General features: G+C 49.5%; 1 long non-coding RNA gene across 2 annotated transcripts; it reads right to left on the bottom strand.

The window, feature by feature from the left end:
- LOC144179104 (uncharacterized) lies at positions 1-26092 on the bottom strand. 2 transcript variants are annotated; one of them, XR_013324144.1, is made up of 4 exons: positions 25629-26092; positions 21926-22115; positions 20734-20883; positions 1-6968 (listed from the first exon to the last, which is right to left on the bottom strand). It is a non-coding gene; the product is annotated as an uncharacterized LOC144179104 (long non-coding RNA). The 2 variants fall into 2 exon arrangements; XR_013324143.1 differs by having other exon boundaries at positions 25594-26092.
- Between the last annotated feature and the right edge of the window lie 431 nt (positions 26093-26523).

A 26523-nucleotide genomic window follows, 5' to 3' on the forward strand; every position in this document is an offset into this window, starting at 1 on the left:
GCATTACAGTGCACACTTGGAATCGCAAAAGAAACAGTGCCAGGAAAACTCCCAGCAGACAAAAAGGCAGAGAATTATGGAAGAAGTTGAAGGCCTGCAGATGAAAAAAAAGAAGCTTGAGGCAGTTGTTGCCGATTTAACGGCATCTGCAGATGAATATGCAAAAAAGGCTGAAGCAACCGCTGACATCAAGAACGTGGTGAAATCAAACAGCCTGAGAAAGACCGCAAGAGCCAAGGCTGAAGAACTCAGCAGCATTAAGAAGCAAATAGAAAACAAACTTAAAGACCTGCCCTGAGCTTAAGAACTTCATCTACTGGATTGAAACTGTGCAATTTAGTCGAATCGAGTTTAACGTGCAATAAGTTCAAGTGAAGTCACTTTTCTTTGTTCTGTTCAATAAAATGTAATGTGATTGATCTACCGTAGTGTTCTTCCATTTTTTGAAAGGTCCTTGAAAAGTCCTTGAATTTTTTTCTTGAAAACCTGTACGAACCCTGCTGCAGATGAAGTGCAGTACGAGGAACCAAAACACTGGAGAGTAAATTTGAAGAGTGCGGCACATTTGAGGGCTTTGTTGAAGTGGATGACAACCTTCCTGTGGTGGAAGACCTATCTGATGACAGCACTGTCAGAATGGTGCGTGAACAAAAGAATAAGGAAGACAGTGCCACTGAGAAGTCTGAGAGCGAAGGTGACTGTGCCCCACTTCTGACATCTACCTCACCATGTCGGTACTGCAGCAAGTTCACCAGCACATACAACTTTGGCCCAGTGGCCACGAAGCTCTTGGCATTTTCACCAAACTGGAAGAAGCTGCTGCAAAGAACAGCGTAACTGCACCCTTGAAACAAAGATTGAGAACTATTTCTCAAGTTGTGGTGGTAAAACGTGAATGTGCTGGAAACATGTGGTGGAAAACGTGAAAGATAAACCTTTTGCAACATGCTGTAGTGTTATTTTGGGCTTATTTTAGTCATAGGGAGCCCACATTGAACTAGGGGTTGACCAGTAAGTGAAAACATGGTACCCTGCTGTAAGAGACCTCTCACATAAGAGAGAAAGAGTATTACCTGGTAGGTGTCTCTTATAAAGGGGTTCAATTGTATCTCTATAAGACCAAGTGTGTAAGGCTGAGGCTATTTTTGTCATATCGGTAGTCTCAAAAGGCATACCGCACTCGTGGGCAACACAGCAATGGACATACAAAAAAAAAAAAAAAAGATGTACGTGTACAGCAGCCCTGCCAAGAACTTCAACTGTGGAAGAAATAGGCTGTCGCACATCATTTCGGATGGCCTGGGACCTTAGTTCAGATCAAGATAATCACTGAGCTGTGCTGTCCAGATGTCTTTTTTTCATTCGCAACTGAAGAAACCCTAAAGCCTGAAGGAGCAGGCAGTACGCATGCTCCCTAGGCGTGCTCCCTTAGGCATGGGCAGCAACCTTGCTGCGCACTGTTCAAAGTGTAACGGGTGCACGCCAGCCTTTGAAAAAGTCGCCATTCTAAGGCGATACTGAGAGGCAAAGCACGTGAGAGATATTTGAAGCACTAGTCATACACCAAAGGGGGAAAAGATTGCATCAGCAGTCCTTCATTGGAATTAATGGACAAGGAGATTAGGTATCTCACTTCATAACCACTAATAGCGTCTTATATCTATTTTTTGTATGTTTTTTCTGAAAAACGGGTTTAAAAACCCCCTTTCTTTTCAATAAAACTTTAGTTGGCAGTCAGCGCTGCGTGTGTCTAGTCTCCCCGTTTGTCCTGTTTTTAGCGCTGTTTTTCTCTTTAAGCATTATGTACCAACTGGCACACGTTACCCCTCTTTTACAGTTCTGAACAATGTGTTCAACAGCCAGATATTGTAATAAGATACTTTCCGGAAAACCAGCAGCAAGTTGTTGCCAAACATGTGAGGCCATTTAAGCTCAGTCGGGCTACTTATTGTCGAATGCACAGATGACGTGCTTGTTAATTAGGTTGCCCAGGAATGAAAAGTGCAAAGAGAAAATTAAACGAGAAACTGGACCAGAACCTGCTTGATGTTGGGGAGTGCAGTGTCCACAAAGTTCACAATGCGTGCGCTAAAAAAGGTTTGGTCGGCTTTTGCTCGGACGTTGACAGGGAGGTGGTGAAGGACATGTAGTACTACAACTTCAAACATGCTGCATGAGCAGATGGCTTTACACAACTGCAAGTCGATTTGGGACTTGGGCCCTCACATTTTTATGACAGATGGCTGACCATCCAGGAATCTTTCAATCATGTCCTCAAACAGCTTGAAGCTAGGAAACCTTTCCTCAAGGAAAGCAACTTCAAGGTGCAGCGATCAGATGCCAAAAATCAACACGGACGCCTTGCACTGGCTTTTTCTCATAAGGCATTGCTTACTGAAATGCTCTTCCTAAAGAACGCCGCCGAGCTTTTCATTGCGTTTCAGAATCTCTTCCAGAGGGACAAGCCACAGCTGCATGCGATGCACAGCGAGCTCGCCAGTCTTGTTCAGTTTTGAGTCGTGTTTTGAGAGCCAAAGTACCGTATTTATTCGAATATAAGGCAAGGTTTTTTTCCGAAAACCGCGGCCTCAAAGTCTACCCCCACCTTATATTCGAGGGCGGGCTCCGAGATCAGCAACGGCGCGTCGCGGGAAGTCATAAAAAGTCAAAAACAGCCAGCAAACATCCAGTATGTTTCAATCCACAAGCCGAGTTCGAAACCGCAGCCATATTTCTCTCTCTATGTCGCAGCCAGTTTTCCATGTGCGCTTGTCTTTTGTGTTCCCTCGCTGGTGTGCGTGTAGCGGCAGCCTCCCGTGACCTTTGTTAGAGTGCCCTCTACCTTCGTTCGGCGAGGCATATGACTTTTACCTACGGGTACCTTTCCGTTGTAACTAGTGATCATGGCAAGTCGTCGTCGTCGTCATTACGATGTGGCATTCAAGAGAAATGTGATTACCGATGCCGAAGCTTTGGGCAACTGCGCTGCAGGTCGGAAGTACAGCGTCCCAGAAAACAACGTGCGTCGTTGGAGAAAAGAGAAGGGGGCCCTCTTTGCCTGCGCTGCGAAGCGGAAAGGTTTCCGAGGACCGCGCAAGGGTGTGTTTCCCGAAGTGGAGGCTAGTCTGACTGAATTCGTCACACAAACCAGGAGCCATGACTTGACTGTGACAACGGAAATGCTACAGATGAAGGCCCGAGAGTTCGCAAAAGATCGCGGCATCTCCAGGTCGCAGTTCAAGGCCAGCCGAGGCTGGGTGCAGAAGTATATGAAGAGAGCCGGGTTCTCACTTAGAAGGCGGACTTCTATTACGCAAAAGCTTCCCCGTGACTACGAAGAAAAGCTGCTGTCTTTTTAGCGTTACGTCATCGGACTGCGAAGAGAGCGCAACTTCCTCCTCGGCCAGATCGGGAACGCGGACGAGACCCCGATATTTTTTGACATGCCGTCGGCGCAAACGGTACACACGAAAGGTGATCGCCAAGTGCACATACGTACCGCAGGGTGCGAAAAAGCACGGATCACTGTAATGTTAGCGTGCACTGCCAACGGGCACAAGCTGCCACCTTATGTGGTGCTGAAGAGGAAAACCATGCCTAAAAATGAAAAATGGTTCAGTCACTTAGTGCCCAACATTGAACCGCACTGTCCAGACTTTGGGGAGGCATATGGCTCTCTAGCTCTTATGCTCTGGCAATGCACTGCATTACGCGACGCTCCATTTAATAAAAAAGAGGACTGGGAGGAAGCCCTTAAAAGTGCAACCTCTCTGCCCAGCTCCTGCCCTTTCATAGACCCTTTCAGAGGGCCTATGAAAGGGCAGAGGGCCACGGCTTTCCCGTCCCTACGTGGGAGCTGCCCGCAACTACAATGAATACCACTCTGGGGGGGTGTCCCAACGTAGTTCCTCAGGACCTCAATAAAAGTTCTGAGTCTGTCTGTCTGTCTGACTCAGGCTGAGAGACAGGGAAATCTTGAAAGACCAAGTGACGTCAAGCAGAGCATTGCTCACGAGTCCCGAGGAACTCATAGTTCAGGCATTAAGTGGTGGAGAGACCTGGACAAAGTGCGAAGTGGATAAGTGCTAGTTTTCAGAGGAAACACAGCCCTAAAGCAGGCTCTTCAAGAGCGTGCAAATGCTGACAAGAAAGCGAACAAAAAGTTGCGACATTCATGTGATGCAAGAATAACACCTTTCCGTTTTTGAGAATGCAGTTCTGATTCCTTGTTTACATAAACTCAATGTTCATTTTTGCAGCTTTTGACCTAAAAAGATGAGTAACTAAAAGCGTCACTGGTGCCTGCGCACAAGACATATTTTGCCCTTTCAAAGTACAGTTTTCTTAACGGTACGCTGCTCCTGTGCTGCTCCAAAATGCTTTTCTAATCCGGGTGAGCTGCTCCAAAAGTGGGTTTTTGTGCTCCATAATGAAGTATTTTGTGCTCCAACTGCGTTGTCTTTGTCGTGCTCGACTGTGTCATCCATCGAATCAGTGCCGCAATTGCACACTGGGCCCAAAAGAAGCGGACGAAAATTAAGGCGACTGCGGGGCACCTTACTACATCTGTCAAAAGAGAGCAAAAAGGTAATGTAAAATCTGCCAGAATGGACGTTGAGGATGCCTTAGCCTTAATTAGACAATGGCAATGGTGATTGTGGCTTTACCCGCCCTAACTTCACAATCCTGTACATCCCATGAGTCGGGAGCACGGTGGAGGACTAGCTAGGTGTCTGAACGGCTGAGCCATTCTATGCGGCAACCGCGGCGAACGCTTGCTCGTGGTTCGCCACCGTGCCGTGAGATGGCGGCAGCAGTCTGGGGGGTCACGCTGCCGTCAGAAAGCGCAGTCCGCTCACCGGCGCCGTGTGTTTGACGTTGTGGTTTTCGTGAAGTGATTGTCACGAACGATGGTTGTTAGTGCTAACCTGTGATGGGGAAAAGTTGTTTTGTTCCCCACTGCCGTACGGGGTACAAATCCTGCCATGAGAAGTTCTCGCTTTTCTCTGCACTGAAAGACGAGCAGCGACTGAACCTGTGGCAACGTGCGGTCCCACGAAAGGACCGCCTTCTTCGGGCGACTGACTACGTTTGTGAAAGGCACTTTGAGCCTGAACTAGTCTTTAAAACATGGACGGCGGAGTACAAAGGGAATGTACTCGTCAGCACGCCACGACGCGCGTCACTGGCAAACAATGCATTGCCCACGAGGTTCCCTGACTGCCCACCCAACCTCTCGAAAACACCGAAAAGCAGGAAGCGGCCCGCAGAGAGACACTTTGCGCCTCCAGAAAAGAAGAGCAGGGTATCGGGTGGCGAGCGTCCCAAAACCAATTCTTGTGCGCCGTCACCGTCAGCGACCGACGACAGCGATAACGTGACGAGAGTTCACGAACCAACCGATCCGGGGCCACTTACGACCGCTCTCCCTGGATTATTTGAGAGTTTATTCGGCGACCCGTCCCTCGCATGCTTGCCCTCAAAGTCATGGGGGTTTCATAGGATTGAAGTGAGTAACACAAGGACTGTCGTCTTCTCGCAGCTGACGCGCTCAAAAGAATTTGACAGATGTTCCGCCGAGTATGTAAATGCTCCGCAAGCGCGCAGACCCGCGGAACCGGGCGCTTTTGAAACACTAGCGTGCACCAGCGCTACTCCTACCGCTGCTGCCGTCTCACTAGTCGTCATGAGGCTTGTGGAAATCGACCACAAAATGCAAGTTCGCACTGTTTTGCTGGGAAAGCCAGTCTCTATGGAAGAGCTGCAGCAAACAAACAGCTTGGAAACTGTTGAAGATGTTGAAGGTTTTCTAAAGCGTGTGCACAAGGTGAAGTTTTGTTCCGGTGGACCTAGCACAGTAGAATACCCGCAAGTCGAGCCGAGGAGTGCGTTCATCGACCTTGTTAGGATCGGCCAACACCGGAATTCCTCGCAAGCCCTAGAGCAAGGTGTGCGTGGATGAATCACCCAGAGGCACGAGGAGGCAAGAAACCCTGGCGCCAACGGCGGCGGTTTCAAGGGGCGGCTTCTATATCCTCGGTTCACCGGACGCTGCGGGCCACTTCTTTCCTTCATACACGTATGAAAGAAGGGTCCACCGAAAGGAAGCTGCGGTTTCAAGTGCCCAAGCTCTTCGGTTTCCAACCGTCGGCGAGAGCAGGAGGCCACTCGTCTTCACGTGCTGGGAGCCGAGTTGAAATTCCGTTCTCACGGGGCCTCCAAAATGAAGACTTGCGCGAAGTGGTGCAACTCCGGCACAAGACACGATCGATGACGTGGATATTCACCCTTTCCATCGACCGAGTGGTCCGTGTGCATCAGCCACGCCTCATGTTGTGGGCGGTACATCAAGTGTCGTCCACTGCCCACCTGATTGGACAACCTGTGTGAAGTTAAATTCCCTAGCCAGGGATCTGGGGAATACGAACTCTATTTAAACGACTGTATTTGTGTTATTCTTGTTCTCCTGTCTCGACTGTCATCATGTAGAATAAACCTCCTGTACAGTTTCCTTTTAAGCAGTCATCTCGAGTCTTTAGTCCGACACCATGCCGAGCCGGGACCTGCGGGCCTGAACGAGTCAGACAACCCAAGGGCCCCTCATCTCTAACAACCTTAACCGCAGACGGCGTCACAACAAATGTGAGTTCGTACTCAGTGCAGATGCATCAGTTTGCCAAAAATGTCTCAGCCTGTCAGACACACTGCGCATTCGCCAAAAAAGAGCAATGATAAGACAAAGGAGCTCGAAGCCAGGTGGTGCCCGTTTACCATTGAGCAATACAACAAGCGACAAACTTGCAGCTCTGCGGCGGGCGAATTACGCCTTGAAACGGTCAAAGAATCGTCTACTTACCCGTTTCAAGCTGCTTTCAACTCAGCTTAAAGAAGCTCGTGAACGCGCACAGAAGATTTCTGAAGAAGAGCTCGACAGCAAACTGTGCAACCTTGATCTCCCGGGCGCTCAACTGCGATAAAAGAGTGCATAGCTGCAGCCAGGCTGGCCAACAAAAAGAATCGTCGATACACAGAAGACTGGCTTCTCATGTGCCTTTTGTTGCACATAAGGAGTCCATCGGCATACTCGTTCTTGCGAGATAACAACGTGCTTCCTCTACCGTGTGTTTCGACCGTGCGGAAGTATTTAAGCATGGTCCGAGTGAAGTGTGGCTTCGACAGCAGGTTTTTCGCAGCTTTCAAAAAAAAAGATGGCCACAAAGGACGAATTCCAACGCCACGGAATTTTGGTCTTCGACGAAATGGTGGTGAGAAAAGAAATGAGAGTACATTCAAAGTCAATGACGTACGTTCGCTTCAGTGATTTTGGTGACGCAGCAACGGCCAGTGACGAACTTGCAGATCACGGACTTGTCTTCACATTCCGAGCATTTGGGGACAACTACTCTCAACCGATAGCTGTGTTTGCCAGCAAAGTCCCACGAAAGGAGCAGTGCTTGCACAGCTTGTTTTGAAAGCAATTTTCATGCTTGAAGAAGCTGGCACTTTAGTAGATGCAGTGGTGTGCAATAGAGCTGCTACCAATCACCATATGTGGAAAGAGTTTGGAGTCAGTGGCGCTATCGATCACACGAAGCACTTCTTCACACGCCCTGTTGATGACAAGCGCAATGTTTGTGTTTTTTCAGATGCGCCTCACCTAATGAAATGTGTGCGCAACCGCTTGCATGTACAGAAAGTTTTGCTATTTCATGGTGGCCGTGCCACACACTATGACGAACTGTGGCAGACACTTACGTGTCTGCCACAAGGTGTCATCTGCTCATCTCAATCCCTCTAACACCGAAAAGATGCGCGTAAGGCTTGCTACACAGTTATTCAGCCGGAGTGTGGCGAATGGGTTGCAGTTTTTTTCTAAAAGAGGTACTTCGGGACTGGAGAATGCGCCGGTGCAGTCGAGTTTACTCTCAAATTCAATGACCTCTTTGATGCGCTGAATCGAAATAATCCCAAGGAGGGAATTACTGTAGGAAGCCGGGACTTATGAGTTCTTGCTTCTTTTTTAGACTGGTTGAATAAGTGGGAGAGAGAAGTTATGGCTGGAAAGATATCCTGTGAAAACTTCTTGACCCAGCAAACTGCTGCTGGCCTTCGGGTCACAATTTTGTCTGCCTTAGAACTGACTAGGTACCTGCTAAAAGAGTGCAGGTTCAAGTATGTGTTAACTGGAAAGTTTAACCAAGATGTTTTGGAGCACTTTTTCGGAATAATCCGCCAGGCAGCTGGACAAAATGACCATCCATCCTTACCTACGTTTTTTGCAGCTGTACAATATGCTGTCGGTATACAGTTTGATCAAACCGCCGAAATTTGGCAACTGTGAGGTAGAGCCTGCTCAAAGTACCCATGTGCTTACCTTAACAGACTTGAAACTTGTGTTTCAAGAGAGTGGCAGTGAAGAGACGAAGCTTCAGATGCTGAAGCAGAAATTAGACGGTTTGGTTGTTCAAGAGGTTGCGTGCACCGAGGCTTTTGCCAATGTGTGTACGGTACCTGAGGCAGCTGACTGCATCATATATTATCTAGCAGGTTTCATGTGCAGAAAGCTCCTCAAGTGCTCCACCTGCTCAACTTGTCGACACAGCCTAATAGAGGAGTGGGAAATCCATTCTCAACCAGAAAGTAGTTTAGTGAACTGCAAGACAAGAGGCGGGCTTCTGCACCCAAAGCGCAATGTTTTTTGCTTGCTTCAGGCGGAGGAAACAGAGTTTCAAAAGCATTCTACAGAAAGGAATGCGTATGAACAGACGCTTGAAGAATTGTTGGAAGAACATGTGTTTTCATTTCCGTGTAATGTACACAAAGAGGAAATCATGGCCCAATTATTGCACAACTATGTTGCCATGAGAATGGCCCAGGTGTGCAAACAAAAGAAATGTGATCTAAAAACCAAGACGCAACATCTTCGTAAGCTTGCGAAGCTGGCGTAGGATGGTTGGAGTGACCATGAAATTGCTGCTTTTGTGAAATTGCTTTTGTGAAATTGTGAACCATTAAATTGTGCTTTTGTGACATATGTACATGTATGTGAAAGAATAAAAGGGCATTTTTTTCTATGCTGTTTAATGTAAAGTTTTGGGGGGCTATACCTGCAGAAATTCGCGCAGGCATGCCTGTCTTAGCAAGCTGTGGGCCTTGCCATAAAAATAAATGCATGAGGAAAACGAATGCGGGACTGCATCTCCGACAGTCGACGGTGACTTCGGGACTAATCATTGAGAAGACCCGTATATCTAGGATATTTATTTCGAAGGTAGGTAAAACGTTTATCATTTGGAGGAACTCTTTTAGGACTGGGTGGCGTGGTACGCGTAGAATAAGGTAAAAATTTCAAGAAAATATATAACTGGAAGATATAAACCAAACTTGCGAGGAACACTCAGCGAGCGACAGAAACAAAACAGCACGGGCGCGCCTAACGTGTGTCTTTTCGAGCACGCGAGTATTTCCTGAAACCTTTCAGAAAAGTTTAATACACAAAAGCAGTACAAACACATGGTATATGTTTATACTACAGCACAAAACTAAAGTTTTCTACAGAAACTGCAGTGCATTATTCACCATGGAAATGTACTAGGCCAGACCACGGTGGAGGCATAATTTCACCGTGGGCCAGACACAGCTGCACTTTGTTCACTTGTAGATGTGGCGTGCCCGACAAACGTGGGATCGGAGACTGGAACCGCAACCCTTCTGTTGGCAGGAGCATGTGTGTGTATTTCCGTATACATATTCATGCAAGGTTTGACTACTAACTAGTGCACTACATGGACCCACACTAACAAATCTGTTAGTCAAATAACAGAGTTCACGCCGGCTGTTATGTGGAAGTTAACGAGTTGAATGTCCCTTTCAACAAGCGACGTTTTTTATGACTTGGTACGCTTGTTCCAACGGTAACAACATCATTCAGCTTTCTCTTAAGTGAAGGAAGCTTCCGTCCGTCATAGTAAACCATAAAAAAGGTACAATATTGGTATTTATTCGGATGTGTATGTGTTCATTCGTACGCTTCACCTGCTGTTCGCAAGCGAGTATGACCCTCCAATGCTGTAGCGCCATCTACCGAAAGAGACGCGAAGTGCGAGCGCTCGCTTTGCCGCTGCGGCTGCCTCGTTCAGACACCTAGCTATTCCTCCACCGTGGTCGGGAGGGAGAGTAGCGCGTCACATCCGCATACACCAGCTGCAACGGCGGCAAGGACACCGGCAATGGTGGCAGCGGCTACGACAGCAATGCAAGCCGGAAGCCAGCAAGGCGCACTGCTGTCTGGGTGGGCAGAAAGAGGTACACCCGGACAGGTGGAAGGTGAAATCAATTAGCGATGGAGAGGAAACGGTTGTTTTGGAAGGCAGTTTGTCTGTGCCTGGGATGCTGGTCAGCCAGGCAGCAACAGACATGGAAACACTGGAGGTCAGAGCCGCAGACGAGCTCTGCCGGGCTACCGAGCTTGAACTAGAAAAATTGCGGGCAATCAGAAGAGAAAAAAGTGCAGCACAGAGCACCACGGCATTGGAGAGAATGAGTAACACACGGGCAAAGTTGTGTCAGTGCTCGAAATAGTTGTCAGAAGTGCTACCAAAGTTTCCAGCTGAGGCAGAGGTGCCTGTCTGCTTCGAGTCAGTCGAACACACTCTGGAGGCCTACGTTGTCCCAAAAAAATACTGGGGCCAAATTGTATTCCCGATAATAGAGGAGAAGGTGCGGTTCCTGTCAACGCAACTGACACCATCGCAGCATAACGAGGATGAGATCTTGAAGAAGGTGACGCTATACGAGCTTAAGCTCTCAGCAGGAGAATATCGAAGGAGGTTAACAAGCTCAAAAAATCCCCAAAGAGATGACAACTCATCAAAGGCAGAAGAGTGCAGCCTAATTTTTGGAACGTTGACTGATCACGCACAACACTTATGCACCGTCTTCGCGGCATTGCAGAGGGTGAACCCAAAAAGTTAAGTTCGAGGGGTGCCAAGAGGCAAAAGGGTCTATCCATTACTTGAGACATATTGTAGGCTCTGGGAACAACACACCGGACCCCGACAAGTTCTCAGCAATTAGGGGGTTGAAAGCGCCAAAAGCCAAGAAAGAACCCCGTAGTGTGTTCGGGCTGTGCAATTATTACTGCAGCTACGTGCCCAACTACGTGGAGGTGGCGGCACCGAGAACGGTGCTGACAGGGGAAAAAGATTTCAAACAAAATCATGTTTCACCAATTCGACGCGACACTCTGTAAAGCTGCAACTCTCGGGACGGCCGACATTGACTAGCCATTCTTGCTGTACACGGACGCTACTGCGGTTGCAGCAGCAGCCGATTTCTCCCAGCATGCTCAGAATGGCACTGAATTACTGATCTCATTCACGAGTCACAGGTTCTCTCCAGCTCAGGCACGATGGTCAACCATAGAGAGGGAAGCATTCGCAGGGATCTAGGGAAGTTCGACCTCTGGCTGTTTGGTGCTCAGTATAAGGTAGTGTCTAACCACAACCCCCTCTCCCTTCTCACCCTGAACCCACCACAGGGAGCAAGGTTGGCTCGCTGGGCCCTCGCCTCGCAGAGATATAACATAATAGTTCGGCACCGAAAAGGACGTGCTCACTTACCCGGTAACGCTGACGCTCTGTCTAGGTTGCCGAACAATAACTAGGAAACAGGCAGCAGACGCCATGCCCCAATGGCCTGCGTCAGAAAGGACTTTGATGTCCACTATTGGGACTCAATCGCCACTTTCGTCGTTGGAAGGCAAGAATGTTCGGGAAGAATCGCTTCCAGAGTGGCCGCTCTATGCCCGGAGACAGCGGTACATCAGCGGCCCAGTCGGTAAATATTTTGGGACTTTAGTGTCTTGGATATCCATTGAATTGTGTCTGCCTTGTTAAAGGGGCCATGCAGACAAAACAAAAGTTTGGTTCATTTGAAAGATTGCCTCATTAGAATCATACTGACACCACTTTTAAGGCAAGCTTCGCTCAAATAAGCTATATAATTAGGAGAAAAGGGAATGGCCATGCGACTCACTAGCTTATTTCCGTCACTAGAACATATGACGTCATATACACAGTCATTCGATTGGCTAAGAGCACCTTGTTCAAAAGGACACATCTTCAAGCACCTTGTTCAAAAGGATACATACGACTACAACCCTGGTTTGATGCAGTTTGATGCCTGAAATACCGTATTTACACGATTGTAGGTCGACCCATTTTTTCAAATTTGAAAATCTGAAGTTGGGGGGTCGACCTACAATCGAAACTGAAACTTGTGCCGCTGGTGATGGCAAGCCAAACAAGAAATCGGGGACGCAACGGCGTAGTTGCAACTGTGCGTTTGCTTTTCGACTCTACGTATTGCAGTTATTCCTAACGCTCGCTCGCAATACTTTTTTTTTTCTGCTCTTACTGGGCTCACGGTAACACACGTGGCATCTTCCGTTGGCCGTTTCGGAGCGCTCTCACGAGCAGCGTCGCGGCGAAGCGTAGTGTCGAACACGACGCTGCTCGCGTGAGCGCCTCAGAGAGGCCCGAAACCACGACAGATTCCAACGGCAACGGCGCGCGCAACTCTCCGAGGAGCCTCCTGTAAACATGCCGGCGCTGATACGGCGTGCGGCACTCGGCGAGTGCCGGCCGGCAGCTCTCACAGCGGCGTCCGCGCAGCTGTAGACGTCACGGATGCGTCGCGGCACGTCATATCACGTGACAGTGGTGAGCGCTCTTCCTTGGCGGCTTGTACGGGGGGTACCAGTAATTGACGGAAGAGCTCTTCTCCTTGTTCTTTGTGAGCCTTCGGCACGTTTTTCTTTCGGCGTCCGACATTTCTTCGTTGCCATGACTTCACCCGGACCGAAAATCTTTCGGCGCTCCTTCACAGCGGCATTTAAGAGGGCCGCTATTGTGCATGCTGAAGAAAGCAACAACTGCGCGGCGGGACGCAAGTTCGGTGTGAGCGAGCGGGTGGTGCGGCAGTGGCGAAAGCAGCGCGACGAAATATTCGCGTGTGATGCCAAACGCCGAGGATTTCGCGGGCCGAAATCTGGACGCTTTCCCGAGCTGGAAGCAAAGCTTGCTGCGTATGTAACCGAACTGCGCGATCGGTCGCTGCTGGTGACTTGTGAAATGGTCACAGAGAAAGCCCGTCTCTTCGCTTTGGAAGCGGGGATACCGAGGTCGCGCTTCAAAGCCAGCAGGTCGTGGGCGTCGAAGTTCATGAAGCGGGCCGGCTTCTCTCTGCGCCGTCGTACAAGCGTGTGCCAGAAGTTGCCGTCCGCTTACGAGGAAAAAGTGCTCGCTTTTCACAGATATTTTTTGAAGCTCCGCGACTCTCGGCAGTACTTGCTCGGCCAGATCGGTAATGCCGATCAAACCCCTGTGTACTTTGATATGGCGAGCAACACAACCATGAGCGCGAAGGGAGCTCGCGAGGTGAACCTTCTCACGACAGGGAACGAGAAACTGCGGTTCACTGTCATGCTTTCGTGCTTGGCGGACGGTACCAAGCTCCGCCCGTATGTCGTCTTCAAGAGGAAAACGATACCGAAAGAAGTGTTCCCCGGAGGCGTCGTTGTGCGAGCAAATGAGAAGGGCTACATGACGGAGGACATGGTGGTCGAGTGGTACCGCCTTGTGTGGCTCATGAGGCCGGGCGCTTCCCTCAGGAAGGGTCTCCCCAACCTGCTCGTGTTGGACTCCTTCCGCGGCCACCTCACCGAGAAGGTGAAAGCGGAGCTCCGCAAAGAGGAGACCGACATGTTGGTGATCCCCGGTGGTCTGACGGGGCAACTTCAGCCGCTTGACGTGGGCGTAAACAAGCCTTTCAAGGACCTTTTGCGCCGCGAGTACAACGAGTGGCTGTCGGCGGACAATCGTGAACTCACTCCAGCCGGGCGTGTGAAGAGGGCCTCGCTGGCTACTGTGTGCGGGTGGGTGCTTTCCGCGTGGTCGGCCATTCCGCGCGATGTTGTGATGCGGTCGTTTGCGAAGTGCGGGCTAACACTGGACGACGACGTGCTGTGGGACCGCAGCAGCAGTGACGGCAGCAGCAGCACTAGTGACGACGAGGACACTAGCGAGGACGAGCTGTAGTTCAAGTGATCAATATATTGTGGTTGTGGAATGTGCTCGTGTGTTCTGCTTTTTTTTTTTTTTTCGACTTGCGATGTGGGGGGGTCGACCTACATTCGGGTCGACCAACAATCGTGTAAATACGGTATGTATTGGTAAAACTTCAAAAGCCATTTCCTAACCTTTTCTTGCTTTTTTCAGCCGTTCCGATTGTTCTACCGATTTCTTTGTAACCACTGGGTCTATCGGTTCGTATTTTTCCCTAAATTCCTTGAAACAGCTCGAGTCTATGAGCTTCCCGCCTTAGAACTTTTTAATGCAATGACTCTTTAAAGTTGATCAGGAAGGCCTACACACACACTACACTCAAATAGGTTGGATTTAGATACAACTTCTGCCAACTTCAGCTGACTACACGACTCCAGATACCCTTTCAAAGCCTTCAAGCAACCGGGAAACCAAAGTACATTGTGACATTATCAGCCAGCGTTCGGTTTGTCAAGAATGGCTGGCATCGCTCTCAAACCGACGCCATTTAGCTGGAGCTTGGGAGACCACTCATACCTTGGTCTGAATAGATAGAAGAATTCATTAACTACCTTGTCCCCAGTGGACACATTTTAGGGGTGAAGCACCTTAATGCCGAGGCTTGTCTACGAGCCACTTCTCAAAGCAGTGTGAGACAGCCGTTAAGTGCTCGGTGTGTGACTCTACCGAACGCCATGCAACGCTTCACCCGTTGGTTACACGCACATACAGCCCTTCTAAAACTGCAGAAGGAGAAGACAACACTCAAGAGACAGGAGGAAGCGTAACTGCTACGCGCACCGAAGTGGGTGACAAGGGCGATCAAAGCAAGCCTTGTGCGAGGATCTGCCTGGTGAACATAACCCACGACTGCCAACCTCACAAGGCAGCAAAGGCTTACGCCATTTTAGACGATCAGAGCAATCGGTCACTGGTGACGTCGGAGCTGCTAGATCTCTTCCGCGTTGATGCGATACCCACAGGCTACAGTTTGAGGACATGCTCTGTAATAACGGAAGTCACTGCAAGGTTGGGGAACGGCTTCTCGGTTCAGAGTGTGAGTGGTTACATCGACCTGAAGGTTCCCCCGTTGCTATGCTATGCAAGCTTCCCCCGTTCCCCCGTGCAATGACATTCCTAACAGCAGGAGCGAAATACCAACACCTGAAGCTGCTCGGTGCTATCCACATCTCCAGTCGATAGCCTGTTTCATCCCTCCGCAGGAACCAGAGGCAGAGATATCGCTTCTTCTTGGCCAGGACATCATTAGGGCCCATAAGGTGTGTCAGACATGCAACGGTCCGCACGATGCACCTGACGCCCAGAAGCACGGCTTAGGCTGGGTGATAGTCGGGAATATTTGCATCGGCTGAACGCGGAAGCCAGGCACCATCAACGCGCTGAAGACACATCTTGAGCGACGGACGTCTATCTCTTCTAGAACCTTGTGACAACCATTTTGTGGTGAAAGAGCGCCCTATCCTGGCGTCACCCGGCAAGCATGATCCCACGCTGGATTACAGGTTGGCAGCGGAACCGAAGAACTTTGCCTGTACGCTGTTCCAAACGACTAGTGAGGACAACGAGCTCGCTCCCTCTATAGAAGATAGAGCATTCCTTGACATAATGGAAAACGAGTTCGTCCAAGAAGTCTAACAGCTGGGTTGGTCCTCTTTCGTTTCGCATACCGAGATCCCGGCTGCCAAACAACAGGCAACAAGCCTTGTCCTGCCTCCTCTGTCTACGTTGCACTTTGCACAGGAATCTTGAAATGAACGCGCACTTTGTGGCCTTCATGAAGGAACTGTTTGTGAATGACTATGCAGAACCCGTTCCACCGCTCGCTGATGGCAAGGAGTGCTGGTACTTGCCTTTGTTCGGGGTCTACCACCCTCACAAGCCAGAGAAGATCAGGGTCGTCTTCGACTCCAGTGCTCAGTACAAAGGAGTGTCTTTGAACAGTGTCCTTCTCACAGGTCCGGATCTCACAAACAGCCTCATAGGAGTGCTGATACGCTTGAGGAAGGAGCCAGTGGCAGTGATGGCAGACATTCAGCAAATGTTTTACAGTTTCTTTGTCCGTGAAGATCATCGCGATTTTCTTAGGTTCTTGTGGTTCGAGAACAACAACATGTCAAAAGAGATTGTTGAATACCGCATGAAAGTGCACGTCTTTGGGAATAGCCCATTGCCCGCTGTGGCTACCTATGGACTTTGGCGAACGGCTCGACAAGGCTCACTGCTGTACAGGGAGGAAGCGGCGAAGTTCGTGGAAAGAGATTTCTACGTCGATGATGGCCTCAAGTCAGTTCCCATCGAGAAAGATGCCATCAACCTGCTGCGAAACACACAGGAGATGCTGGCAACGGCGAACATACGACTGCACAAGATCGCTTCAAACAGGGAGAACGTGCTAAAAGCATTTCCGGTTGAATATCACGCAAAGGACTTAAAGGAACTCGACTTTACTGCAGAGACGATGCCCGTGCAATGCAGTCATGGGCTCCTTTGGAATGTGCGCGAGGACACGTTCGTATACCGTGCTCCTCCTCAAGGCAGACCCTGCACGCGGCGTGGTGTTCTGTCCACTGTTAATGGCCTCTATGACCCGTTGGGTTTTGTGGCTCCAGTGACAGCACGGGCAAAACACTTTTTGCGTGAGATCACAGCGGAAGGCTACGACTGGGACGGTCCGCTTCCAGCTCACAGAGCGCAAGATGGGGAAGACTGGAAGAGCTCGCTTGGGGCACTGGAAGACCTGCAGATCCCCCGGATTACGCAACTTCAACAATGCTTGAAGCTGAGCGAAAGTAAATCCACATCTTTTGCGATTCATCCACAAAAGCCGTCGCAGCTGTGGCGTACCTCAGAGTTGTTGACAAAGAGAGAATGCGATGCGTGGGTTTCATAATGGGAAAAACAAAGCTGGCACCCCTGGCCAAACCTACTGTTCCAAGGATCGAGTTATGTGGAGCTGTCCTTGCAGTCGAACTGGCTGAACTCGTGCAACGCGAGCTGACATTCAGCCGGACGGATGCAGTGAAGTTCTACATTGACAGCAGGGTCGTTTTAGGCTACATCTACAATGAGACCAGAAGATTCTACGTTTATGTGGCAAATAGAGTGTTACGTATACGTAAGACCACACGGCCAGAACAGTGGAAATACATCCACACGAGTGAGAATCCTGCGGACCACGGCACAATAATGGCGTCAGCGATGAAGCTCGAGCACACGACCTGCTTCAGTGGCCCCCACTTTCCCCGGCAGGGCGATGAACCAGCCCTACCGCCACCTGTCTTCAGTCTTGTATCTCCAAGTGAGGACAGAGAATTACGCCCGGAAGTCAACACGCTGGCCACAGCAGTTACGTCATCCAGGCAACTTGATGCGGAGCGCTTCCTTAGGTTTTTGAGCTGGAAAACACTTGTTCGCGCAGTGGCATTTCTTCTTAGAGCTGCGCAACGTGTCAAGGGTCTGATCGCGCAGGAAAGTGCCGCCGAATATCTTTCTACAGCGAGAACTGTAGTAATTCGTGCTGTTCAGCAGGACTGCTTCTCTCAAGAAATAAGCCTCCTTGAGGACAAAATACTTGTTCCCAAGAAAAATCCCCTTCGAAGACTCGACCCATTTATTGATGGGAACGGCCTTGTGCGAGTCGGTGGTCGCCTCAGCAGAGGGGATCTACCCAAAGAGGAAAAGCATCCTCTCATCATACTAAACCGACACCACGTCGCCACACTGCTCATATGTTACTACCACGAGCAAGTGCAGCATCAAGGCCGACACTTTACTGAAGAAGCAGTCAGGTCGGCTGGTCTGTGGATCATCAGCGGCAAGGGACGCATCTCGTCCATCGTAGGGAAGTGCGTCACGTGCAAGAAACTGCGAGGGCGGTCACAGGAGCAGAAGATGGCTGATTTACCAGTAGACCGGCTGACCACCGAGCCCCCTTTCACCAACGTAGCCGTCGATGTCTTCGGACCATGGCTGGTTGTTGCTCACCGTACAAGAGGTGGAATGTCCAACACTAAACGCTGGGCGGTGTTGTTCACATGCCTAAGTATTCGTGCAGTGCACATCGAGGTGATCGAGGCGATGGACACGTCCAGTTTCATCAATGCACTCCCAAGATTCCTGGCAATCTGGGGACCCATCAAACAAATCCGCTCTGACTGTGGCACAAACTTTGTGGGAGCGTGCAGAGAGATGGGAATCAACCCAAATGATCTGGGAAGCTTGACACTGGGGAAGTTTCTCAACCAGAAAGGCTGTACGTGGGTATTCAACCCTCCGCATGGGTCTCACATGGGTGGAGTTTGGGAGAGAATTATAGGTATCGCTCGTCGGATATTGGATTCCATGTTGCTTCAGACGCACCATAACCGTCTGACGTCTGACCCAAGAGGTCCTTAAGACCTTCATGGCAGCAGTCGCAGCTATCATAAACGCAAGGCCTCTCGTTCCCATATCCTCTGACCCGGAAAACCCCATCATTCTCACACCAACGGTGATCTTGACGCAGAAGCTGGGAGCTTCAACTTCAGCCTTTGGGGAGGCTCTACCAAGCAATCTGTACCGACGTCAGTGGCACCAGGTGCAAAACTTGGCCAGTGAGTTCTGGAAGAAATGGCGCACCAAGTATTTGACTACCTTGCAACAGCGAAGGAAGTGGCAGATCGCTCTACCTGACATCAAGGTCGGAGACTTCGTCTTGCTCAAGGAGAAACAAGCCAACCGGTGTGAATGGCCGGTTGGGGTCGTCACTCAGTGCATACTGAGCGCCGACGGGCACAGTCGAAAGGCTGAAGTCAAGACAGCAAAAAGCGGGATCGTTAAGATGTTCGTCCGTCCCATATCAGACATTGTTCATCTGATGACTACCTGATATCATTGTGGCGCCCACGAAGCGGTGCACCAGACGGGGAGTGCGCTGCCCATCGCTACGAAGGGCACCCGAATTCTTCAAAACGAAACCAGAACCACCTTCTTCCGACCGTCTGCCGCCATCTGGCGTGCTCCCCCCCCCCTGACCGGCAAACACTGGGACAAACCCTTGCCCTGCTGGGACTATGAACCCGGGTGTGGCAGCCTGCACCAGAGACGATGAGCTAATGTGTGGCAGCTGGTCGCACACCACTACCTTTTTAAGGCATGGACTTGTTGATTGTAACCACCTTGTGTATTATAATTCAGGTCATAAAGTTTCAGTTTTAACCATCAGTTCGGTCGTCATCTACCAGGAAAGCATTATTCTTGGCGTGAGTCAAGGGCTGCCTGTGAGGCCTGCACAATTCACTTCCTGGAGATGCGTGAATTTTTTCTCAGTACAATACCCCACTGTCTAGTAAGCACTGATTCCACCGCCGGAGTTGCCCAGCTTTCAGAAACTCATCAAGACTTCAGACCACATTTGCATCCACATCAACAGCTACAACACCGCGTCAGCCGTTTTGGCACACCAGCCAACAAGGAAATGTCGAGGAATTCATTAAGTCTACAATGTGCGCCTACAATTCAGTACGTCTACAATGACATGCCAAACAATGTGTATTCGGGACTGACACAAACAAAACACTGCTAGATCAAACCGTACTAGACCTGGTCATTGACCGGATTCGGGAACACCTTAGCCTAGAAGGCACCTTTTTGGCATTTTCGAACACCTGGCACAGCCTTGTATATTTCAATGGGGGAATACTCCCGATAATTCGAACGCATGGGTATCCAAAAGGTTCATTCGAACTGGGATCCCCTGGTTTCCATCGCTCCTCGCAGAAGAAGTCGGCCCAGAGTGATGACAATGTGTTGCAAATCCAAACCAAATCAAATTTACAAGGGGTGCAATACAACGAAACCGAAAAACAACAGCGTGGCACGCGCTACTCTCCTGCAACAGCTTATTTCGCGTCTACAGAGGGCGCCGCGCTACCGGCGCCAGTGCTCCGGTGCATGCCATTATTATTTACGAGATCACCTGCCACAAACGTGTAATAGCACCTAATTTGCGATAACAAGTCCAGAGGTGGCTTCTTTGTGTTCTGCCCGCGCAGTGTGGCGCGATTTCCATTAATTCTAGCGCCCACCCGCTAATTTGAACTTCTTTTAATTCGAACAATTTTACGGTCCCCTTCAAGTTCGAATTTACAAGCTTTTACTGTACTACAGCACCCACCATTCACATGAGGATGAAAAGTATGAGCCAAATCTGAATGACCAAAAAAAAAAAAAGGTGTCAGAGGTTGCACTTGATATAATGAGGAATGCAGAGCATGGCCCTTATTTTGGCGTCTATAGCAGAAGTATCGTATTTAGTGCCAGCTTTAATAGCCTACGCTCCGTTACATGACACTGACAGGCGAAGAATACTACATGCTACAGTTGACCAGGAAGCAAACATTGGTGTGAAATCTTTGCAGACTGCCATGAATATTTGCAGAGCTGCACACACTACGACATGCTCTCCTCAAAAACCTTAGCTCCCTTTGAAACTGACAAAGACCAGATCTGCTTTTTCGTTTCAGTGCTAGCTATACAATGGCAAACTTTTGTTTGCCAGTCACACAATGCCCCACAATCACTAGGGAAGCAGTGCAGTTTCGCCATGCTACTAGGCAAGGTTACAGACCCTTGTTGGCTTCACAGGCTCCAAGCACCCTTTTTCTGGATGGTGGCACTGCGATCTCGTGGTGGACAGGTACATCCCGACATCCAAGTATCGGTTCAGCCGTGTGACACTCGGGTGGCCAGTTGCCAAGCATGTGCTCGTTCTTCCCGCCTGCACAAAGAGAGCGAAAGATCAAAGTTTACTAAAAGGAGGCAGTTTGGACCAAAACACAAGTATCTGCCCGTCATTGTAAAAACTGAAACAAGCCTTGGATGCAAGCCCACGACATACTTGTGAGCAGCCCTGAGCTCGTGCCATTTCTTGTTCGATTGCCAGTGAATCTGGGGCACATGTTTAGGCCAGGAAGTAAGCCTTGTTACAACAGTGCCATGGGGTTAGGGAAGCAGTGCTCTCGTGGCATTTTTTGGGTGGATTTGCAAATGATTGACTACTACTAATGGATGCTTGGGCTAAATTCCTCTATCCTCCATACGTGTTCGGCAAATTTCTAAAGTAAAACAGAAGTAAACTGAGCTCGCATGTTCCTGTAACTACCTCGTGTAGGGTATTCCTAAATGTGGAGGGGGAAAGCGAAAGAGTCCTGCAGGTTAGTAGTGCATGGTGGCCGTTGGCTTAAGTCTGGTGGCAACAGTGGCAGCCCTTGTGACCAGGAGTGTTTGGACTTCCAGGACCGAGCAGCCCAGCCCACCCTCTCACTGCTGTGGGCAACCAAGATCAGTGACAAGCCAACGCTTTATGGAACTCTAACCCACGTGATCTTCACACTTGATCTAGCACTGGGCAGTAGTCCCAGGAAGCATGCTAGCTTGCTGTCATGGGTACTGAAATGATCGGCTTTCAACGTGCAACATCTCTCCAAGCAACGTAACCCCCCCCCCCCCCTCGATTTTTTTCCTCCCACTGAAGTTGCACTCAAAGCACAATAAAGACTGAGCATTCCACCAGTTCAATTTGCCTTTCTTCAAATTAGCAACCCTTTAGCCGTATCCCTGAATACAGCACAAGCAATGCCACACATGCAAACAAATACCTAGTGTTCTTTCACATGAGCCAAAATGCCCCCAGCTTACGCATGATCATATCCAGCTCATTTTTCACTAAAGAAAGGAGGTACAAGTTTTCATGTTTTGTTGCCATGTCATCCACCCAAAACCCACTCCTATTAATAAACACCATACCCTGCCACACATACCTGCATACCTCAGGTAAACCGCAGGAGCAGCTTATTCGGCTGGAGGTGGCATCTGCAGGGTTTCTTGGGCTTCACAAGGCAGGGCGCTCCTATTTCCTCTCGTGGCAGGATTCTTTGTCCCCACGGCAGCCTGGCGGCTGCGTAGCTTGCTGCCTGGGTGTGCATACGCCTCTTCTGCTGCGCTGGACACCTGTAAAGAGGCGCTCGCATCACCTGTGCGCATTCATGTCAGTGCAACTGGTGGCGCCTTTTATTTGCCCGCCCAAAACGCAGTACTGAGCAGCCCATTCCCAGTGCAGGACTGCTCTTGATGTAGATATTTTCCAGGGAAAAAAATGCAAAGCGGCTCTGGGGCCGTTCTGAGCAGTTGAAAGTGACAACTCAAGAAGCCCACAAGGTCATTCATGAGTGCTGCATTGGGAGCAGAGCAGAGAAGTGATGCGCACTTGCACTCTAGCTATACACTTGCACTCTAGCGATATCTACAACTAAGGTGCCACACTGTGATGCTAAGTTAGCACTGTTTGCACTGACATAGTTTTGTCAGCAAGCTATAAGAGTGAGTAACAATCCCCAAAAAAATATTTTGTGGCACAACTCAGTTTACTTAAGAGCATTTCTCAGAAACGAGCAATTTATGCTAAGTGACCAACCAGGCACTATGGCTCCAGGAATTCTTCTATTTTACTCTCTCTGTAAACTCTGACAGCAGTTGCCAGTTTATGCGTCTATGCTTTTACTCGGTTATGACAATGCTGAGGTATTGTCTTTATTTTTAGATAAAGCTAGACTGAGTGAAAGGAACTCTCTATGCCTTTCAGCCTTTAAGACAATAAAAAGCGAAATGCATGCAAACAAATGGTGGTGGTTGTGTGCCTGACAATAGACACGAGCCAAAGAACTGCCGCACAAGCGAGATAACTGCGAGCACTGCCGGAGAGTGTTGCAATCCAGGAAAAGGAGTACAATGCTGCTCCCCATTACAGACAGTGTCAGTGCAATCGTTTAAGTGATGAATAATGAACTGTAGCATGTCAGGGCACTGAAGCGTAGTTGCTTGCGTGAATGAGTATACCATTCCGTCCTAAATTTCACAAACAACGGGGCTCTCATGTTCCATGTTACCTTAACCTAAACAGAAATTTCGAGGCAAAGCATTAATTTTGCGACCACGGGGGAAGCAGCAAAACATTGGCCACCATACGAAAGAGTGCTCGACCACAATGCAGGCCAGCGGTAGAGGCACCTCTAAACAAAGAAACAGACAATAATTTTGCCTGCATACTGCTGCTATTGGCACTAAAGGAAGCGCTACTTGGATGGCCCGGCATATAGATACAGGTCATGGACAGGATGTGTTCGTCATTTGAAACAGGGCAGACGCTGGGGGCACGCGACTGACAAATATTTGAAGTGCATCTCGGGCGAGGCAGCGACGTGGCACTTGATGGCTGTGCGCCAAGTGTCCCGTCACTCTGAAAGCTCTTCTAAGCCCTCACATGACTTCGTTATGGTGGGCTGTTCCGAACTGAGCAAGAACCGTGGGTGCGGGGAACTTTTCCAGCGGAATCGAGTTCTCACGCAGGCTCATTCCATTGGCTGCTCGCAGAGCTAATCACAGGAGACCGCGAGAGAACTCAAACACGCCGGAAAAGTTTCGGCGCCCGAGAATACGAGGGTCGGGAAGTCCACGTGGGACACCTTATGGAGCTTTTCTTTCCTCCATGGTGGTGGCTAGTGAACTAGAATATTTCACTGTAGTGGTAGCCAACTTTTTTATATTAGCTAATCTAAAAACGTTGGTGATAGCTAGTCGTGTGACACAACACCTGCTGAATGGCGTTATTGTGGTGACGTCACTTAGAGGCGCGAAGAAGTTTGATGCCATGAATGGTGCAGCGGAAAAGGGCGGGCGAAACTTTAGATGCCCTTATCTGCGTAGTTTCCCGAGGCTCTTCACAGTTTCTGCACTCGAAGTTTGAAAGGATACAGGAATGGGAGGCTGTGCGCAGTGCGCTCCCCGCAAATGCATCACGATGTTCATAAGCGCCAACTATGGGGGGCCCACGCTGACTGACTAAATCGTCGCTTGTTTACATACTTGTGCCCTTCGATAGCTATGCAATAGTGCAACAAATTTGTCATAATGTCCTCTTAGTGTTCCTCACATGGGTATGAGATTATATGCTTACCCAGCATTCCCTCCACTGTCATCTCATATGCGTTTTTTATGTGGAATTTTACGGAAACTTTTCTGCATTGCCGGCAGCAATACCAAAAAAAAAAAAAAAGAAGCTAAGCTTTCGGTGCAGAAGTCCACCCCTCATTCCAATTTTTACCAGTGTGCTTTCAGGCTGAGCATGGACCTCAGATTCTTCCACAAGGCTTTGTCAGTGTACCGAACAGGCTGAGCCTTTGGCCTTTTCCTGCATATGAGGTCAGCCAGGTAATAGACAACGCAGTCAACAGCGTCTAGCTCGGTGCAGACCTCGTCAGAAGCTTCATCGTAAACTATCCAGTTTACATTTTAGCTGATGTAGATGACTGTTGTTTTTCGTCAACTTGAACTGCATTAGATAAGCCAGTCTGAGCATGTTTTTCTTGAGCTTGCTAAACCTCGCAATTGCCTAATTTTGAAAGCTTTATCAGGCTGTGCACCGAAAGCACGTTGTACACCTGAAGAAAAGTGGGCAACAAGGGATGGTCATTCTTACCTCCTGCTTGGCAATTTGTCCCATCCACAAAACCGCTCCAGAACATCTTGGTTCAATTTTCCAGTTAAAACATACTTAAAGCCACAGTGTTTGAGCAAATCTGACAGAACTGTGCACGAGGGTCTGCTGCAGCTTGCTCGGTCAAAAAATGTGCGCGGAATATCCTTCCAGCAACCACTTTCCCCTCCCACTTGTTAAAGGCCAGAATACTCAAATCCTTGCTGCCCACAGCGATGCCTTCTTTAGAATGGATCCGACTGAGTGCACCGAGAAAGTTTTTGAACTTCGAGATGAATTCCCGCAGCTTCAACATCCACCAGTCCTACTGTTTTTCTTTGTGAGTAAAAGTCCAACCTGCTGGCCACACTTCGACTGAACAGCTCAGCAGTGAAGTTAGGCCATTTTTTGTGTTTAAAGGATTGAGGGGGGCATATTATGAGCTTGTGGCTAACACACAAGTGCCCAGGTTGCTTCAGGTCCTCAAGAAGCAGTTTATCGTAGTGAGCCCACTGGACATGGCCGCCATAAATGTTCAGAACCCTTTGGTAATGCCAACGGTTCCGCACATATTTCATTAGGTGTGGAGCATGTGAAAAAACAAAAATGCTAGGTTTTTCACCATCAGGGTATATGAAGGAACTCTTGGTGCAATTTCGGTTGCCACTCACACGAATCTTTTTGTACACATAGCGGTTGCTGGCAGCTCTGCCCCGCCACTGCATCAACTAATGAAATTCTGCGGGTACGTCCGACGTGACCTTTAAACAGCGTTCACAGAAACATAAGTAGCGAAACTGCATCGCCGGCACCCACACTACCCGCGCGCCCTTAGAGTTCCTCTATATTGCTCCCACAGTAACTCCCTGTGGGAGCTATAGAGAGGAACTCCAGCCCCCCTAAGCAGCCAGTGCCATCTCACAGAACCCCTAAAAAACACAAGCCGGTGGTTGTCACCATTGCCCGCTGGAGAAGCATCGCCGTTTAGGCACCTTGTCTACTCTTCCACGTATTAGGGCACCCATCCAGCGGGAGGCTTCCGGGATGTCTTGAACCGTGCCCACCATCCGCGCCGTCTCCTCTGATTGTCACTGGTCTGAGAGGTCGGAGCTGGTCAGCAACTCCACCCACTGCTCAAAGGTAGGGCTGGGGTTAGGGGTGAAGGTTAAGCTTTTGGGAAAAAAAACAACAAGTGGAAGCCGACAGGCAAACTGTCTTGGCCGATGGTCTGTACAAGGTCGGGCGATCCAAGCCGGGTATTGGAGGGCGATAGCCTCCAGAGGCCGGAGAAGGGGGTCCTCACACCGCTGTCTCCTGTTCATGGGCAGCCACCAAAGCCACAGGAGGTGGCATTTCAGAAGAGCTGGGGTTACCTTGTAGCCGTTCCTCACCAGACGCCGCATCGCCATTTGCCAGAAACTCTTATTATGGGCGTGGGCATCAGTGTTGGGGTCAACAAGGTGGTCTGCGTGGTTGACTCCTACACGTAGTTCGTGTCGACACAGGTGGAGTCCACAAGGTTTGGAATGCAGTTATATGCTGCCCACTTGTCGCAGTGAATGGTGGTCCCCGGCAGGACGCTCTCATCAATTTTCTTGCCAAGTGTGGCGGCGCCCTGCATGTTAAGCTTGAAGAGATGTATCTCCTCTGTTTCGATGCAGATCGTGCTGAAGACCCAGGAACCTTTGTCTACCGTTGTTCTGGTCACGTCGGCCCTTGTTCCCCTTGCACTTTTGCTCGCATAAGGCGCTCACCCATTTGCATCATCTATTTCGGCCTTCCCATTAAGGGCCCCGCGCGAAGCTCCCCTTGCACCAACTGGTGCACGCCTGCTTGTTTAGTGTAAACTCGCCATGCATAATCTCCTCGGTCATAATGGCAGACATG

Source organism: Haemaphysalis longicornis, unplaced genomic scaffold, assembly GCF_048455015.1.
Source record: "Haemaphysalis longicornis isolate Haplotype H1 unplaced genomic scaffold, Haemaphysalis longicornis Haplotype H1 scaffold_4, whole genome shotgun sequence".
Taxonomy (NCBI): domain Eukaryota; kingdom Metazoa; phylum Arthropoda; class Arachnida; order Ixodida; family Ixodidae; genus Haemaphysalis; species Haemaphysalis longicornis.